General features: G+C 49.9%; 1 protein-coding gene across 4 annotated transcripts in view; it reads left to right on the top strand.

Moving 5' to 3' along the window:
- Positions 1-5,868: 5,868 nt before the first annotated feature.
- LYN (LYN proto-oncogene, Src family tyrosine kinase) overlaps positions 5,869-16,080 on the top strand; it is a 108,046-nt gene continuing 97,834 nt past the window's right edge. For 2 of the 4 annotated variants that reach the window (XM_021089363.2, XM_021089358.2), the window contains exon 1: positions 5,869-6,144. The gene's annotated coding sequence lies outside the window, so the exon portion shown is untranslated. Of the gene's footprint in view, positions 6,145-6,327; positions 6,518-16,080 lie in introns of those variants that run through there. The other 2 variants (XM_021089361.2, XM_085022346.1) reach the window with 2 other exon arrangements.

Genomic DNA, 16,080 nt, shown 5'->3' with positions numbered 1-16,080 from the left:
AAGAGTTGGCCACGGGAAGATGGAGGGAAAGCGGCCATGTGAACACAGGATGTAGGGTATCTGCGGTGTGGCCTAAGCCACACAGAAATAGCTCTGTGCCCTGCATCCTCAAAGCATTCCTCAGGTTTTTGTTCCTCCTCCCCCGCCTCAGGCCATCACTACTTTATCCAGAGATTAGGAAAACCGGTCACTTGGCTTCACAGTCCTTGTGTGAGCCACATGGGACTTACTTTATAGCCAAGCCAAGGGTCAAATTCGGTACAGCTTATGCAGTAATCACAGAAGAACCTCCTCTGCCATCCTTGGGTCATGGAAAGGAACAATTCAGGTTCAAAATCATATTTGTTCTCTCCAAGTTCTCCCCCTGGCTGGTGGGGTCAATGAATTCTCACTTTACTGATGTAACTTCTTCCCGCCTCCAACTTTGAATCCTACCTACAGTCAGATCTGAGGAATCCCTAAGGAAGAAGCCAAAAAGCTCATAGGACCCCTGTATTTTTAGGATCAAGGTATTCTCAGAGCTTAACAATCAATCAAAATAAACAGGGCTTCCGAGGAACAGACACACATAAACTATTTAGATGGACAAAAAGACACACTCAGCATCTGAGAAAACTGTGAGTCTGCCCTGCAAGGAACCTACCCTTAGACGGTGGTTGAGGTTTTCCTGAGCGACCTGGGGGGACACTCTGCATTTCCTGGGCTTTTCTGGAAGGGGGTTAAGGAGGATGGTTACAATGAGGCCACACAGCTCTCTCCTAACACCTGAGCTGAGCACAAGCAACTGGCTTGTTGGTGCCACGTGCTCTCTGATGACAAGCCAGTGGGTCTCAGATTAAAACCCCCTACCCTCTCTCCACAGGCAGATGGAATCCAGAGTGGCCCATGACACACTTCCCGCCTTACAGGGAAGGTGGCCCCAGGGTGTCGCAGAAGTGGTGCTAAGTAAACCATGCCAGCGGTCTGGCTCTGCAGAGACCTGAGGGATTCAGCCGCTGCCTCCTACCAGGGCAAACAAAAGAGGCTGAATTCATTTGAGGCTGAATACATTCGAAGGTCATGTAGACTGAGAAACACCCAAGACGGCCACCAAACTAAATACCCACCTCTGTGCAGAAAAATGATACAATGCTGGCCGATGTGGATAAAGACCATTCAGAATATAAGATAGGAGTTCCCTTTGTGGCTCAGCAGTAATGAACCCAACTAGTGTCCATGAGGATGTGGGTTCAATCCCTGGTCTCACTCAGTGGGTGAAGGATCCGGTGTTGCCGAGAGCTGTGGTGTAGGTCAAAGACGCAGCTTGGATCCCAAGTTCCCGTGGCTGTGGTGTAGGCCAGCAGCTGCAGCTCTGATTCGACCTCTAGCTTGGGAACCTCCATATGCCCTAAAAAGTACCCCCCCCCAAAAAAAAGACTATAGAGTAGTCGTCAACGTTACACACACATCCTCATCTGCAGGTCTTCCACCAACATCAGTGTTTCTGGAATTAAGTTCAGTGCACTGTCTCCCTTCTGGTTACAGGAGACAAGGGCTGACTGCTGGGTCGGTGGGTGAATGAGGGGGTGACACCCTCAGCCAGACACCCAGGTTGCTGGCAGTTCAGCATGAAGGGTCGTGGTGGAGAAATCTGTCAGCACAGAGTGATGTGAAGCCCTGGGAAGGAGGCTGGGTTTGTTTCACGCCGGGAAAGCTGTGCAGATGTCCACGTGCAACCCTTCCACGCTCAGGATTTTAACTGCTTGGCTGTCACATCCGCCGCAGAGGCCAAGGCAGCAGCCTGGTTCCAGGACCCCCGCCAGCTCTGAGCAGCAGGGAGGCTCTCCAGCCTCAGGAGCTGCTGCCTTTCCTCCACAGCAGCTGGGCCCAAGCCCATCTCTCTGACACCTGTCATTCACGTCCATGAAGGGGACACTCACACTGGAGCCCATTCAGGAGCCCCAGCGTCGGGGACTGGGGTCAACTAGAGACCCCAGACCAAGGCCACCAGCAGTACATTTCCAAGTAACAGCTACTAATACTTGATAGACACTTGGAGAAATTCTGCTTTGGGGTAATTTATGCATAAACGATATTTCATGGAAAAAATTTTTTGTAGCCTGGGAGAGCTTTTAGGATTATTCCTTTTTATTTATTCCCTGGTATCTATAACCATTTGTGCTGCAGTCACCTGTTTTTGCTGGTAACCTCCCGCACATGTACAAGTGATTTGCTTGAACATGGAGGGGGTCCCAGTTGGGGTGGGGAGGTGTTCCTGAACCCCTGGAGGGCACTGGGCACAGTCAAACCCATGGCAGTGGTGGGGAGTGGGGAAGGAAGAGCAGATGACGAGGATGATGGGCTGACCTGAGAATGTGGGCAGAGATGACCCATCTCAGCTGTAAGTGCCAAGATCAGGCATGTGAAACTGAAGGTCAAGGTGGAGGAGAATCTCCTTGAGGTCAGGCCTTTCATCTTCCTCCCACTGGAGGCTGGGCTGTTCCTACACTCAGTCAGTTCTCATTATTTGTAGAGTCCTGGTCTATGCAGTCACCAAAAACAATGAGTAGGGGCACACTGAACCACTGCTCCCAGGAGGAATACGGGGGCAGGTGGCTTCGAGCCTTTGGCCATCACGCTTTCATCAAATGATAGATAACCTCGTTTTGTGTGTGTTTTGTTTAAAGACACCTTATGTCACGTATACTGTCGACTCACTGCCACTGAACTCATATTCAACAGCGTAGCTCAGGTCCAAAGGCCACTCATCTGACCCGTGTTTCCTCTGTGAGGCACATCTGTTCCAGCGTCCGTGTGCTCAGGGCACCAGACAGCCCTTCAGCGCTGTGCACAGGGCCATTCTAAACAGGAAATCACCACCAAAATGCACCAAAAATCCAAGAATGTGGCACTAAGCTGATCACATAGGACACATTTTTATGGAATAAGAAACGCCTTGCTGAGCTCATTGGGAACAGCTGCACCAGGTGACTCAAAACTTTCGATGTGCTCACATCCACCATGACTGTGAAAGTGTGCAGGTATATTGATTTGGGGTTGCAAGTACATTTTGTCAAGGAGGAGATTTGCAAACATGGAATCTGAAAAAATGGGGATTGACTATACCCAGCTGATGCCATTTGCACTCGTCCCCCCGTGTCCTCATTCACAGCCTCCCCTCCTTACCTTGTCCTGGGGATCTCTGCTGATTTGCAACCTCATCATTCCACTCTGTGCTCCGTTCTCCGTAGAGGGTACTGTGGCGACAACCCAGACCTTCATCGGTGAAGTGATCAATCAACACCAAAGAAGTATTGCGAGCACCTGACTGAAACTTTGAGCGCAGCAGTAAGAAAGAGATACATTTAAAAACAATGGTTTCCAAAGGTACTGGTTTACTATTTACCAGTAGTTGAGAAAAGAAGGTTAACGTGTGAAACAAAAGTAAACAATGCTAAATAGAAGCCAATTCTGCTTTAAGGTGCCTGTTGCACACTCTCGGTGCTCTAACTGAACAGAGATGAGCTAAGCCCGTTTGCTCCTATGTGAGGAGTGACATAGTGGAGTTGGGGGAGGGGCATTACAGCGGTAAGGGATTTTAAAAAAGGGGGGTTATTATAAATATGTGAAATCTTGTGTGTGAAACTTGAAAACTGTGAAGTACAGTAGTCTTTTTTGGGCCGCAACTGTGGCATATGGAGGTTCCTGGGCTAGGGGTCGAATCGAAGCTGTAGCTGCTGGCCTACACCATAGCCACAGCAATGCAGGATCCTTAACCTACTGAGCGAAGCCAGGGATCGAACTCTTGTCTTCATGGATACTAGTCGGGTTCCCTACTGCTGAACCACAACAGGAACTCCTAAAGAATCTTTCATTCAATAATTTTTTTTTTCTTTTTAGGGGCGCACCCACGGCTTATGGAGTTTCCTAGGCTACGGGTCCAATCAGAACTGCAGCTGCCAGTCTACACCACAGCCACAGCAACACCAGAGCTGAGCTGTGTCTGTGACCTACACCACAGCTCACGGCAACGCCGGATCCTTCACCCACTGAGCGAGGCCAGGGATTGAATCTGCGACCTCATGGTTCCTGGTCGGATTCATTTCCGCTGCGCCATGACAGGTGCTCCCAAAAGAAATTTTTTAATTAATCAGTAAAAATACTAATGGGGATCTCTTTGGACAGCTTTATTTTTATCATACGCACAGAAAAAAACTGGTGGAGCTTGGTGCAAGCCCAGCTCTGTCTAGTGATGTTTTGTTTCTCACTCCAAGAGCCACTTTAGCAAAAACATTCTGAGGAGACCTTCTCGGTGGATTAGCCAACACCAAACCTTCTGTGTCCCTGTCTTTATTTGCCAGATGCCTTCAGCCAGGACCCCAAGGACTCATTGATAAGAGTAAATATTTTAAATTAGGGCCCAGATATTTGAGAGGTCATTCTGAGGAAAAGTCCTGGAAGTAGGTCCTCAGGTAGTGACTTACTCCACAGGGTCTGTGACAGATTTCACTCCCTTGCTGGACACATTCCAGCAGGTAACCCAACCCCTCCTCTTCGGCGGGAAACCAACAACTACATACCAGTGACCATCATAGGAACAAACCTACCCTGTTGTTGTTAAGGCAGTAGTTTGCAAACCTTTGTCCCCTGTTACCAGTAATACATGACTAGCTGCTTTATGGATTATGTTACAAGGTGGCACACTTGACTGCAGCCTCAAGCGGGGGCCAGCCTCTTAGGAACATTGTTAATAAAAAGTCATCAGTCTGCTGTAAATCAACCATAATTGAAAAAATAAAAATCATTAAAAAAAAGTCATTAGTCTGATAGGCTGGGATCCAATAGGCTCTATGCAGGTGTTTGCTTTTTTTTTTTTTTTTTTTTTTTGGCCATGCCTGAAGCATGCAGAAGTTCCCAGGCCAGGGATCCAACCCCCACCACAGCAGGGACAACATGGATCCTTAACCTGCTGAGCCACCAGGGAACCCCAAGTGTTTGCTCTTATTAATACAAAGTCCAAATATCCTACAGAGGACTGTTCATTTCCATGTAAATTTTACAATGGCGGCAATGCTGGGATCCCAGTACGTGGAATCTCGCTTAGAACAAGTGGGCATCCACGCGCCTGAGACTGATGTTCTGTCTTAAGTTTGTAAGTGACATATACGGAGCTGGACCACGAGCTTGAAGATAAAGTCATTCTTTCAGCAAACACTGGTCAGGAATCTGTTGTGATCCAGGTGGGGATGCAGAGATGGCAGGAAGAATGCAGAGACCATCCCCGTGTGCCTGGCAGTGTGCAATCCCTTTACAGACGGTGATTCATCCATTCTCCCGGTAGCCCTGCCTCCATTTTTTCCCAGTGGAAACTGACGTTTGGGGGAACCGAGTAACTGCCAGGCCTTTTAACCCCCACCCCCATCAATACCTTGAAGGCCCTCGCAATACATACTTAAGGAGCTCATCCATTGCTTAAGAACTCAAGGAGACCATCAGCTTGGCAAGTCTCATGCTCCCTCTAGAGAACTCCAAATGTTGGGGGGACCCGAGGGCGCCCCTCTGCTGCCAGAACCCCCACCCCACCGCGCTTCCTAACACTCTAGGGGGTAGCCTGGAAGGGAAGGAAAGGAGGCGCGAGAGGTTTCGTCGCCGTGCCCGGACGCCAGGCGCCAGGGGATCTCCTTTAAGATCCTTCTGTCTGTCTCCGCAGGAGAATGTCTGCCCGAGGCGGCTCCACGCTCCCAAGCTGCGCGCCGGGACGCAGGTTTCTCTGCCTTCAAAGCTCCGCGCGACAGCCACACCGAAGCCCCAAACCTTGGGCAGGGGCCAAACGGTCACTTCCCCGCCCTCCAGGCGCGGTATGCAAATCCGAGCACCAGGAAGTAGCTGGGACCTCCCGGCCGGGCTCGGCGACGGCCAGTTCCTCCGCCGCCGCTCCGGGCCTCCGCCGCCACTCGCTCCTGGCCGTGGCGCCTCCGGGCCGGACGCGCTCAGCCTCCAGCCCGCGGCAGGCGGGGCGGCCGCGCCACCCCGGGCCCCGAGCCCGCACTCTGAGCCGCGCGCCTCCGCTCCCGCCCCGCCGGGCCGCCCCGTCGCGCCCCCAGCTCTGACCGCGGCCACCGTGGAGCGCCGCCGCCGCCGCCCCGCGACTTGCACCCGGAGCTGGTGAGTCCCAGGCGCGAGGCGGAGGGAGGGTGGGCGCGGGCCGGGGGAGCGGGGGAGGGCGCGCGGCCGGACGCGGAGGCCACCCAGGTGCCTTCCGCTGGCGGGGCACCTAGGATCGAGGCCGCTGGCGCGGGCGGCTCCGCAGGTGTCTCCTCCGCCCCGGGCTCAGGGGCGTGGCGTGGGGTGCGGGCTGGCGCACCGCGGGTCCCTCCGGCGCCGCCCCGGGGGCCGGATGCTGTCCCCGCTCGGGCCGCTCCCGGCGCGCGGCGGGGGAGCCCCCCTCTCCGCACCAGGCGGGCGCGCGGCGGGGATCCCACGGGGAAGTCCTCGCAGGCACAGTCTGCCGTCCCCTCACATTCTCGGGTCCTCCGAGGTGAGCGATGCGACTCGGTCCAGGCCCTCTCCCAGGCCCGCGGGCGGCTGGCTCCCCGGTGCCTGGGCCTGAGCGTGACCTCCTGGGGCTGCGGGGGAGGCGGTGCGCACCCTCCCGCTGAGCCCGGCGCCTCCCGGCCAGCGGAGCCGCAGTCCCCAGCCTCTGGAGGCCGAGAGGAAGCGAGAGTTATTTTAAGAATTCAGGGGTTGCCTTTCCTTCGCCTTGGGGGAGGGGTGCGCGCGGCAGTTCCCTCTTTCCTGTGTTATCTAGGCTGCCTGCGGTGTCTTCGCGATACTGAGCGTTTGTCATATTCCATTTAATAGCCGGCGTGGTCGCGGGTGTGTGTGTGTGTGTGTGTGATCGTCTGTCTGTCTTAATTACCCAAATCCACCCAACTTCTTTGCCATCACATAAACTCGAGTGGAATAAGGGCTTCATAGTTTGCTAGCTACCTGTGAGCTTGGGCCTGTTATTAAAATTCTCGGCTTGGATTTTCTCATCTTTAGGAGAACATAGCCACCTTCTGCGCTATTTATTGCAGGTAAAGTCCCCAGGTATTCCATAGACGGTGCCGTTATTATTGCAAATAATTGTGTCCGTGAAAACGAGGTTCCCTGGTTCTTGGCAGATTGGTTGTTTTAAACCAAAGGCTGCTGGTCCCATTTAGCCCCACCTGACCTTACTAGTAAATCTGCATAATAAATGCACCAGAGATTTGCTGACCCAGGGCAGGGCCCAGGAGTCTGACTCACCCCAAGACCCAGCCAATGAGGATGTCTGACTTACTTGTAATGTCTTGGCTACCCCAGAGGGCGCCCAGGCAGAGGTTCCTGAGGGCCAGGGCATTCTCTCCCCACAGCGGAGCAGAGGGGAATAGGCACTGAAGTCCTCAGAGCCCTCCTGGATAAGGTGAGCTCTGCTGGGAAAAAGTGGGACCCACGTAGTTCCTGGTTCTCATTTAGAAGTAAGGACGTCAGCGCTTTGAGACTTGAAGAAATGTATCTTGATCACAAGGGGTTTTTGGTGCCTGAGTGTTTTTGGATGCAGAGTTGGGTAACCCTCTTCCCGAGTGAAGGATAGAGGGAAGCGGATGTAAAGGAAGAGAAAACGGAGCCAGGAAACCCGAGTCTGAGTCTCTTTCACCATTTACCGAAGCTGTGATTTGAGATAAATTACTCGGGCCATTTATTTTGCCACCATTTCCTTCACAGCAGTAACTAGAGTCATAGTATGATTTGCCCATGTCTGTATAGCTTGTATTTCACTACAGTGAACTCTCAGTGAAAACAGTTCTGTCTGGCTTGTCCAAAACACAAGCCCTGGTGCCTGTCACGAGGTCTAGATGGCTTGGAAGAAGGAATGAAGCTCTGCTCTGAGCCTGGCCCTGTGTGAGGCCAAGGAACACGGCTGGCCCCTGAGGCATCAGCAGCCTGCTGGCCCTCTCCATCCCAGATTCTGAAATGGGATTGGAAAGACTTCTTTGACCCTCCAGTTATCCCAGTGTCAACGTTTCCCTTGGGCATCTCCACTTAGGACTGGTAACTGTGCTGTATCAGTGGGAAAGAAGCCTTCATGTGGGGCACCAGGTACAGCCGCAAAGCCTACATCTGCGAAGTCCAAGATGTAGCCAGACTTTATCTTACAGTCATTGGTGTTGGAAAGGTTTGTGGAGAACATATAATACCTGTGCCCCGCCCTGGGCCATGACATACTCTTAGCAGAAAAGTGGTTGAGCAGTGTTGTGATTCAATGACTTTCACAGCCTTTTAGTTCCATCATATTTGTACTCAAAAAGGAATCACTGAAACATGAGATGCCTGTTGGTTCCTATGAATATATGGGGTTGTAATGGACAAAGTTAAACCGTATTATCCACACACAAGCCCATATTTAAATTTAAAATCTGTATAAATAGGAAGAGGTACATGTCCCCGGCAGGGTCCATGGATACGGCCCACTCAGAGTGCTGACCTCAGTGACCTGTGTCTTCAGGCATGGATAGTGTTGACATGGAAAGGTCATCACAGCCATTAGGTGGGACATTGATCAGTGACACACTGATGGCAGAGACTGCCTCAGCCCTTTTTCTTGGGCTCTTTCTGGCAGTGATGGTGTTGATACCCAGCTGCTTATGCAAAGCTCTGAAGCCTTCTGAAAGCTGCTTTCATTTGACCTTCTCATGACCACCGCCCCCCCCCCCCCCGCCCCAGGGTAGGCAGGGAAAGATACAAAAAAAAAGTTTTTGGCATGTCCAAGGTCACAGGTTAAATGGCATCATTGGGCAGAATAGATACCTTGTCTGGTTCTAACTTTGGTCTTTCCCACTTCTCTGCCTTTGGACCTGTAGGCGATACTCAATTGCCTACAAGTAAAGCTCCTAAGTTATTCAGTAAACATTTTTAAGACAGAGAATCACAAGGTAGTTTCCTTCCATCTTCCATCCCTTGGAAGTTGTCTGCCCTAAGTGGCTGACTGTCAGGGCAAATGAGCAGGTGCAACGTCAAGCAGGGTATTTGGGCTGGATTCGGGGGACCTGGGTTCCTGGGCCTCTCAGCTCAGCTTCCTGCTCAGGAAGGGAGGAGCTCTGATAACTGCCAAGGTGACACCTGTCCCGGCCGCTGTCAGAGCAGCTCTACTGACTGCCTGGGGTTGCTATTGCTTAGTGTAGAAGGGCCCAAGTGGTACCCTGCAAAGGGATTCCCTCTAGCCTCTTTGTAAACCCTACGAGCCTCCGTGTGCAGTTGTTACAACAGTGAGAGATGTCATTCAAGGGGAAAAATATAAAGGAAGGGGACAGGGTCTGTGCATGCACATGAAAACATGCGACTCCTTTCCTGGCTACCTGCTGTGAGCAAGGGTCACTCTCCTGCACTGGATAGACCTCGCCTCCCATCCTTTAAGACTGGTCATAGGAGATGGACAGGGAAGCAGAAGTTGGTCAGAAGTACTGAAAGATTTCTTACAGCTGCCTGGTTTCCTGCTACTTAAATTGTGAAACGTTGAGTTCACTCTCTCATCATTTATAACATTTATTTTGAGTAAGTTCCCATTTGGGGGAGAAGCCCAAGTGTAGAAAATAGTTTGGAAATCTGCCAATGGGGGGATGGGAATTTTGGGAACAGGCCAGTTTAAAGACTCAGACTCTTCTTTTAGATTATCCTTGGCTTCACTTTAGCTGGAAGGGCTGTCTCGTCATTTAGCAAAGCAAGTTTAAGTAATTACTTGGGATGCTGTGTTTCAAAGGCTCATCCATGCTGGCAAGTCGCCTGGGGCTGTAATAGCCTTGGTTCTTCCTTCTTGAGCTTTTTCTTCAACCTTGTTCTGAACTTCATTTTCCTTTTCTTCTTTTTTTTTTTTTTTTCCTTTTTAAGGCTGCACCCGAGGCATATGGAGGTTCCCGGGCTAGGGGGTGAATCGGAGCTACAGCTGTCGGCCTATACCACAGCCACAGCAACGCCGGATCCAAGCCTTGTCTGCGACCTACACCACAGCTAATGGTTACGCCGGATCCTTAACCCACTGATCGAGGCCAGGGATCGAACCTGCATCCTCATGGACATTAGTTGGATTCGCTTCTGCTGAGCCACGACGGGAACTCCCCATTTTCCTTTAGTACTGATTACGCATCAGCGTTCCTTATTTGCTGCCAAGCTATTTCGTGAAAATTATATTTGGAATCAGGACATAGTTTTCATTGGTATACAACTCTTCCAAAGTGTTGGTTATTTAACTGTGCCTTATTAACCCCAAACGTATTGCCAGTCTCTCTCCTCTAACTTCTTTCTTTAACGCTTCCCCCACTAGCCCACAGAGCCTTCAAGCCATGAATTGATGGGGGTTAACTATTAATGGTTCATCTCAATGTAACTTTGTTCATTCTTCATGATGTTAAGATGTATAAATGGTGCTCCGTAAAACTTCGCACTTGGGGATGGATTAACAGATCCTGACTGAGTGGGTGTTTTTCAATGCTGTAGGCTCTGCTCTTGGTGAGTTTTAGGACACAGGGAAGACGTCGTCCCTTAGGAGGCTCAGAGGGTCTTTAAGTGCGTCTCGCTTCCTTCTTCCAGTTTACACTTCTGACAGAGTCAGATATCAGATATTGCAGGGCCTGTCCACACTCCACCTTCTTGTGAGCATCTACCTTCACTCTCTTGATGGATCCCAAGTCCTGTTTGGAAGCTCCTTGTCTGCTCCTCCCCAGTTCTCCATCCTCCCTGTCTTGGTCCAGCATCCCGGCTGGGGGAGGAGGCGGGAGGGGTAACGTCACTCTCTTGAGGGATCCCAAGTCATGTTGGTTGCAAGTTGGTGGAAGCTCCTTGTCAGCTCCCCGAAGTTCTCCATCCTCCTCTCTGTCTTGGTTCAGCATCCGGGGGGGCTGGTGGGGGGGGAGCAGTGCTCTAGTGACTTTTCAGTGCTGCTGAGACAACACGGTGAGATGGGAGAGATGTGTCTAGATTTGTTTCATTTCCAGCCAGAGGCATGATGTCTCCTGGGTGTTTGGGCTTTTCCTGGGTGCTTCAGCTCTTCCAGTAAATGTTAGCCCCACAGGCGAGAGGGCGGAGGGGAAGCTGGTCTCAGAGGGCCCCGACTGGAGAGGGAGGCCCACTTCTGCTTTCCACGGGGAAGCTGTGTCACGGAGAGCAGAGCTGTGGCAGGAGGCCTGCGGGAGGAGGAGGCTGGCGAGGAAGTGACGCTTCCTCCTGCTGCCAAGGCCCCAGGCCCGTCATTTGCCTGCAGCCCCACCTTCCTCACCACCCAGCACTGCTTTTTCCTCGCTTCGTTCTAGCACCTTCTGCTCTGTTTTCATGTCCTGGTCGGAGTGGAGGGAGGGCCCTCTCGGCAGAGCCATGGCAGCCATGCTTGATTTTTCAGCCACAGGAACATGGATGTGTTGAAATTTTCCAACAAGGAAACTGTTCCAAAAATCTGAGGAGATGTTTGGAAATCTTTTAATGTTTGGGCATTATAATAATTTCTTAATCCTAACTACAAAGCTTTTTATTCATTTACTTTAATCCCCTCTTCTTGACTTTTTTTTTTTTTTCTGGCCTCACCCATGGCATATGGAGATTCCCAGGCCAGAGATTGAACCCATGCCACAAACAGTGGCCTGACCCACAGCAGTGACAATGCCAGCTCTTCAACTGCTGGGCCACCAGGGAACTCCAATGCTATTTTTAAAATTCCTTAAGCCATAGCCCCTTGTTAAATTTTTGGGATAGAGCAGTGACTTTTAAACTTCTTTGACTTTGATCCATTTCGAGAAACATCGTATTTTAGTTTGTGTCTGAACGCACATCCACCTGTATGCAAAAAAAAAAAAAAAAAAAAAAGGAAAAGCAAAGCAAAATTTGGTGAAAGAGCCCCTCTCCCCATTTGTTGGTGGAGTGTGACCGGCGTAGTTCTCTGAGGCCAGCTTGGTGAGACTGGGCAGAGTTTAAAGTGCCCAAAAGAGGGTCCAGCAGCTCCACAAGCTCCAGTCCCATAAGGAGGTTTATGTACAAACACACATTGCAGATACATCCATACAATGAACGGTGTATCTCTTCAATATCTTTAAAAATAGAATGAAATTACCCTAATATGAAAGTTGCTTTCAAAAAGCCGACCCCACGGGAAAGGTAAGATACAGTACCATTTCTGAAGTAACATATTCATAGGTGACACATCATTCTAAGCTATAGGCATAGCAAGCATTTTTTTTTATACCAGAGTTTTCAATACGATTATTTCTGAGTGATGAGTAAATACTGGGTTTTGTTTTGTTTTGTTTTTCCCCTTTTTTTCTCTTGTACATCTTTATTTTGCTACAAAGAGCATGACTCACCTGGTTTTAGAGCAGCAGGGTGGTGGCAGTGACATGTAATAAGGTGGTGGGACTGCAGAGGGAGGGTGGAGCCATCGGGAAACTTGGCAAAGGGGCCCTTCTGACTGTTGTCGGGGTGTCACTGCAGGCAGGCCTGGCCCTGGAGGAGCTAATGCACTGCAAATGTTGTTAGCAGAGGTAACCATTTCTTAAAGCAGCGTCAGCTTCTTATACTTATATTCAGTTCTGAGTTTCTCGAGAACCTACTGTGAGTCACACCCAGCACGGGAGAAGCCACCCAGGCGACAGGGAGCCGCGGGGGTAGAAATGACCGATTTACCGGCATCACTGATAAAGTGATGAGGCTGCGATGATGCTGGATGCGCAGGCGCAGAAGAGCTGTGTCCAGGGGACCGCGAGTTGGAATTCATTGTGTAGACGGAGGTGAATCCTCAGAGCCTTGTTGTGGGAAACCACTTTTTACCCCAGCACAAGCAGCGCCTTGCCTAGACTCTTCCATGATGAAATATTTATGATGTTGTGAAAAAAATGAGGAGATACTGAGACTCTCGTGGATTCATTGGCTGCCCTGAATTGGTGGATGATTAACCCAGGCAGGGATGGGAACTTCCACAGAGAATAATTTGGGGCTAGACGGTAGCATTTATTTCTGTTTTACGTGACATCAGACTACATCATGTGTAGTCACTAATGAGTAGATTTTGATAATTGCCCTGGATGGTCATGAGCTTGCCTAGACATTTATCTGATTTTTTTTGTTGTTTTTTCTTTTTTGGCTTCCCGAGGGCATATGAAATTACCAGGCCAGGGGTCAGATCTGGGCCACAGTTGTGACCTGGGCTACAGTTGTGACTTACACCGCACCTGCGGCAACACTGGATCCTTTAACCCGCTGTGCTGGCCCTGGGAGGCCTGGGGCTGGAACCTGCATCCTGATGCTGCAGAGGCGCCCAGATCCCCTTGGGCCACATCGGGAACTCCTATCTGAATCTTCTTGGTGAGGCAACACTGCTGAAGAAATAAGCAGATTGGAGTTGAGGTCTAGGTCTGTGGGGTTATCAGTATTTGCTTTTTTTTTGCTTTTTAGGGTCACACCTGTGGCATATGGAGGTTTCCAGGCTAGGGGTCGAATCGGAGCTGTAGCTGCTGGCTTACACCACAGCCCCAGCAACTCGGGATCCTTAACCCACTGAGCAAGGCCAGGGATCAAACCCGAGTCCTTATGGATACTGATTGGGTTTGTTACTGCTGAGCCACTACGGGAACTCCAGTATTTGCTGTTTGATTTCGGTGGAGACTGTTAAGCAGCAGTAGCCTGGCGTTGTCCTTGTTCTCAGCACATACGAATGAGTGTAGCAAAAGCGCCCTAAGGAAGAGTGGCAACATCTGGACAGAATGGTATCATTTGATGATTACATGCAGAGGGCCCTTCATCATGAGACGTGGCATATGGATTATACACTGTATCCAGTCTGATGAGGGCTTATTAATTTTAACCTTGAGGGAGGTGGAAGATGGGGCTGGGGGATGCTCTTGCAAGTCAGGCCTGAGCTCTAGTCTGGCTCCAGCCCCTGGGCACCTGGGCAGATCACCAGATCACACCCTTCTTTCCGTTTCCTCTTGTCTGAATCAAGGTAATAATACCGTTCCCGCTTCTCAAGTGTGTGCTGGTGATTAGCAGAGCTACTTTGTAATCTTTGACACTGTTTGGGGTACACAAGAGGTGTGTAATATAAGGGAGCTCTTGTTACTCCTAGTAAAAGCGAATAAGCTTATCAGTGGCCAAGGAAAGTTCAGTGTCTGGTGGGGAGTGAGTCATGAAAGGGCCCTCTCAGGACTGCCCTGGGGTGGAGGCTCTGGTGTTGGGCATTTGAACATCTCATCTGCCTGGGAGGTACCAGGAGTTGCCAGAGGCTACAGGGGTGAGCAGAATGGTCTCTGCATTGTAAGACGCCCTAAGAAGTGGGACATGGGGACTTAAATGTGGTTTGTTTGTTTTTTTTTTTACATTTAAATGATTTTTATTTTCTCCATTATAGTTGGTTTACACTGTTCTGTCAATTTCCTACTGTACAGCAAAGTGACCCAGTCACACATATCTCTATACATTCTTTTTCTCACATTATCCTCCATCGCGCTCTATCACAAGTGATTAGATATAGTTCTCAGTGCCATATAGCAGGATCTCATTGCTTATCTGTTCCAAAGGCAATAGTTTGCTTTTTTTTTTTTTTAAATAAATGTGGTTTTCAGAGTCGGATCAGGGCTGGCCTAGTCGTGTGTACAGAGTGCTCTGCAAACAGAAGAACAGGGCTCCCAGTGACAGTGAGGGCGCCATGCTCGAGCCGGGTCTGGTCTGGGAGAAGGAATTCACCAGTTGGAGGCCTTAAGGGAGCATCCTTAAATAAGGAGAGACTTTGTAATCTGGGGAGTGACAGGCACATGTGGTGGCAGGCACTGTCCTTGGCTTCAGAGGAATTTCTCATATAGAGTTTATGGCCATCAGTACAATCAAGCATGCATTGTAAGAGTTGGTTTTTGTCTCCCTGGACCACATTGACTGTTCCAGTGGTTTCAAACTTAACAGATGCCAAAGGTGTTTTAAAAAAGAAAGTTTGACAAGGTAAATGTCGTAACTGCTCTCTATATTTTACTTTATGGTTTGCCATTTATTTTTAAAGTTTTAAATAAATTAAGGATTTAATGATCATTTCCGTAAATTCTTTTACCAACGCGTAACCTTTCAATATTTTAGTAGAAATAACATTTCTGAACATTTTGGCGAATGACTCAAACGGTACCTTACGGCTATAGTTATGTCTTTAACTAAGGCAGCACTAGGTAGCCCAGGTTAACAAATGACTTGTCGCCTCTGGTGTCACGTGTCAACCGCCTGGCTCTCGACACCATGTTGCCTTGGTATCCAACACAGGAATCGCAGACTCTGCGAGAAGGAGAATGGTGGTGGTGAGTTTCACGGGTGGGCCTTACCAGGCTGTCACATCCCTTTGAACACTGGGTCTCAAAAGTTAGCGTCTGATAGAAAACAAACGTATGGTTACCAAAGGGGGGTGGGGAGAGGAATAGCAGATTATTGAGATGAACAGATATACACTGCTATATAAAACATAGATAAAGAACAAGGACCTACTGTATAATACAGGGAACTGCATTCAATATCTTATAATAACCTCTAATAGACAAGAAGCTGAAAAAGAATACCTATATAGATAACTGAATCGCTTCGCTGTGCCCTGGAAATGAATACAACATTGTCAGTCGACTATACTTCAATTAAAAGAAAGGAAATAGAGTTCCCCCTGTGGCACAGTGGGTTAAGAACCTGACTGCAGCAGTTCTGGTCGCTGTGGTGATAGAGGTTCGATCCCTGGCCCTGGGCAGTGGGTTAAAGGATCCATAGGTCACAGCTGTGGTTTGAATTCAGTCCCTGGCCTAGGCACTTCCATATGCCTTGGGTGCAGCCATAAGAAAAAAATTTTTTTTTTTTTGTCTTTTTTTTTTTGTTGTTGTTGTTGTTATTGTTGCTATTTCTTGGGCCGTTCCCGCGGCATATGGAGGTTCCCAGGCTAGGGGTTGAATCGGAGCTGTAGCCACCGGCCTACGCCAGAGCCACAGCAACGCGGGATCCGAGCCGCGTCTGCAACCTACACCACAGCTCACGGCAACGCCGGATCGTTAACCCACTGAGCAAGGGCAGGGACCGAACCCGCAA

The sequence above is a fragment of the Sus scrofa genome, chromosome 4 (genome assembly GCF_054392235.1).
Source record: "Sus scrofa isolate SSC_HxYL_T2T_F1_AM1 chromosome 4, Sscrofa_HxYL_maternal_Yorkshire_Landrace_v2.0, whole genome shotgun sequence".
Lineage (NCBI taxonomy): Eukaryota > Metazoa > Chordata > Mammalia > Artiodactyla > Suidae > Sus > Sus scrofa.
This window is presented reverse-complemented; position numbering and strand designations above follow the sequence as displayed.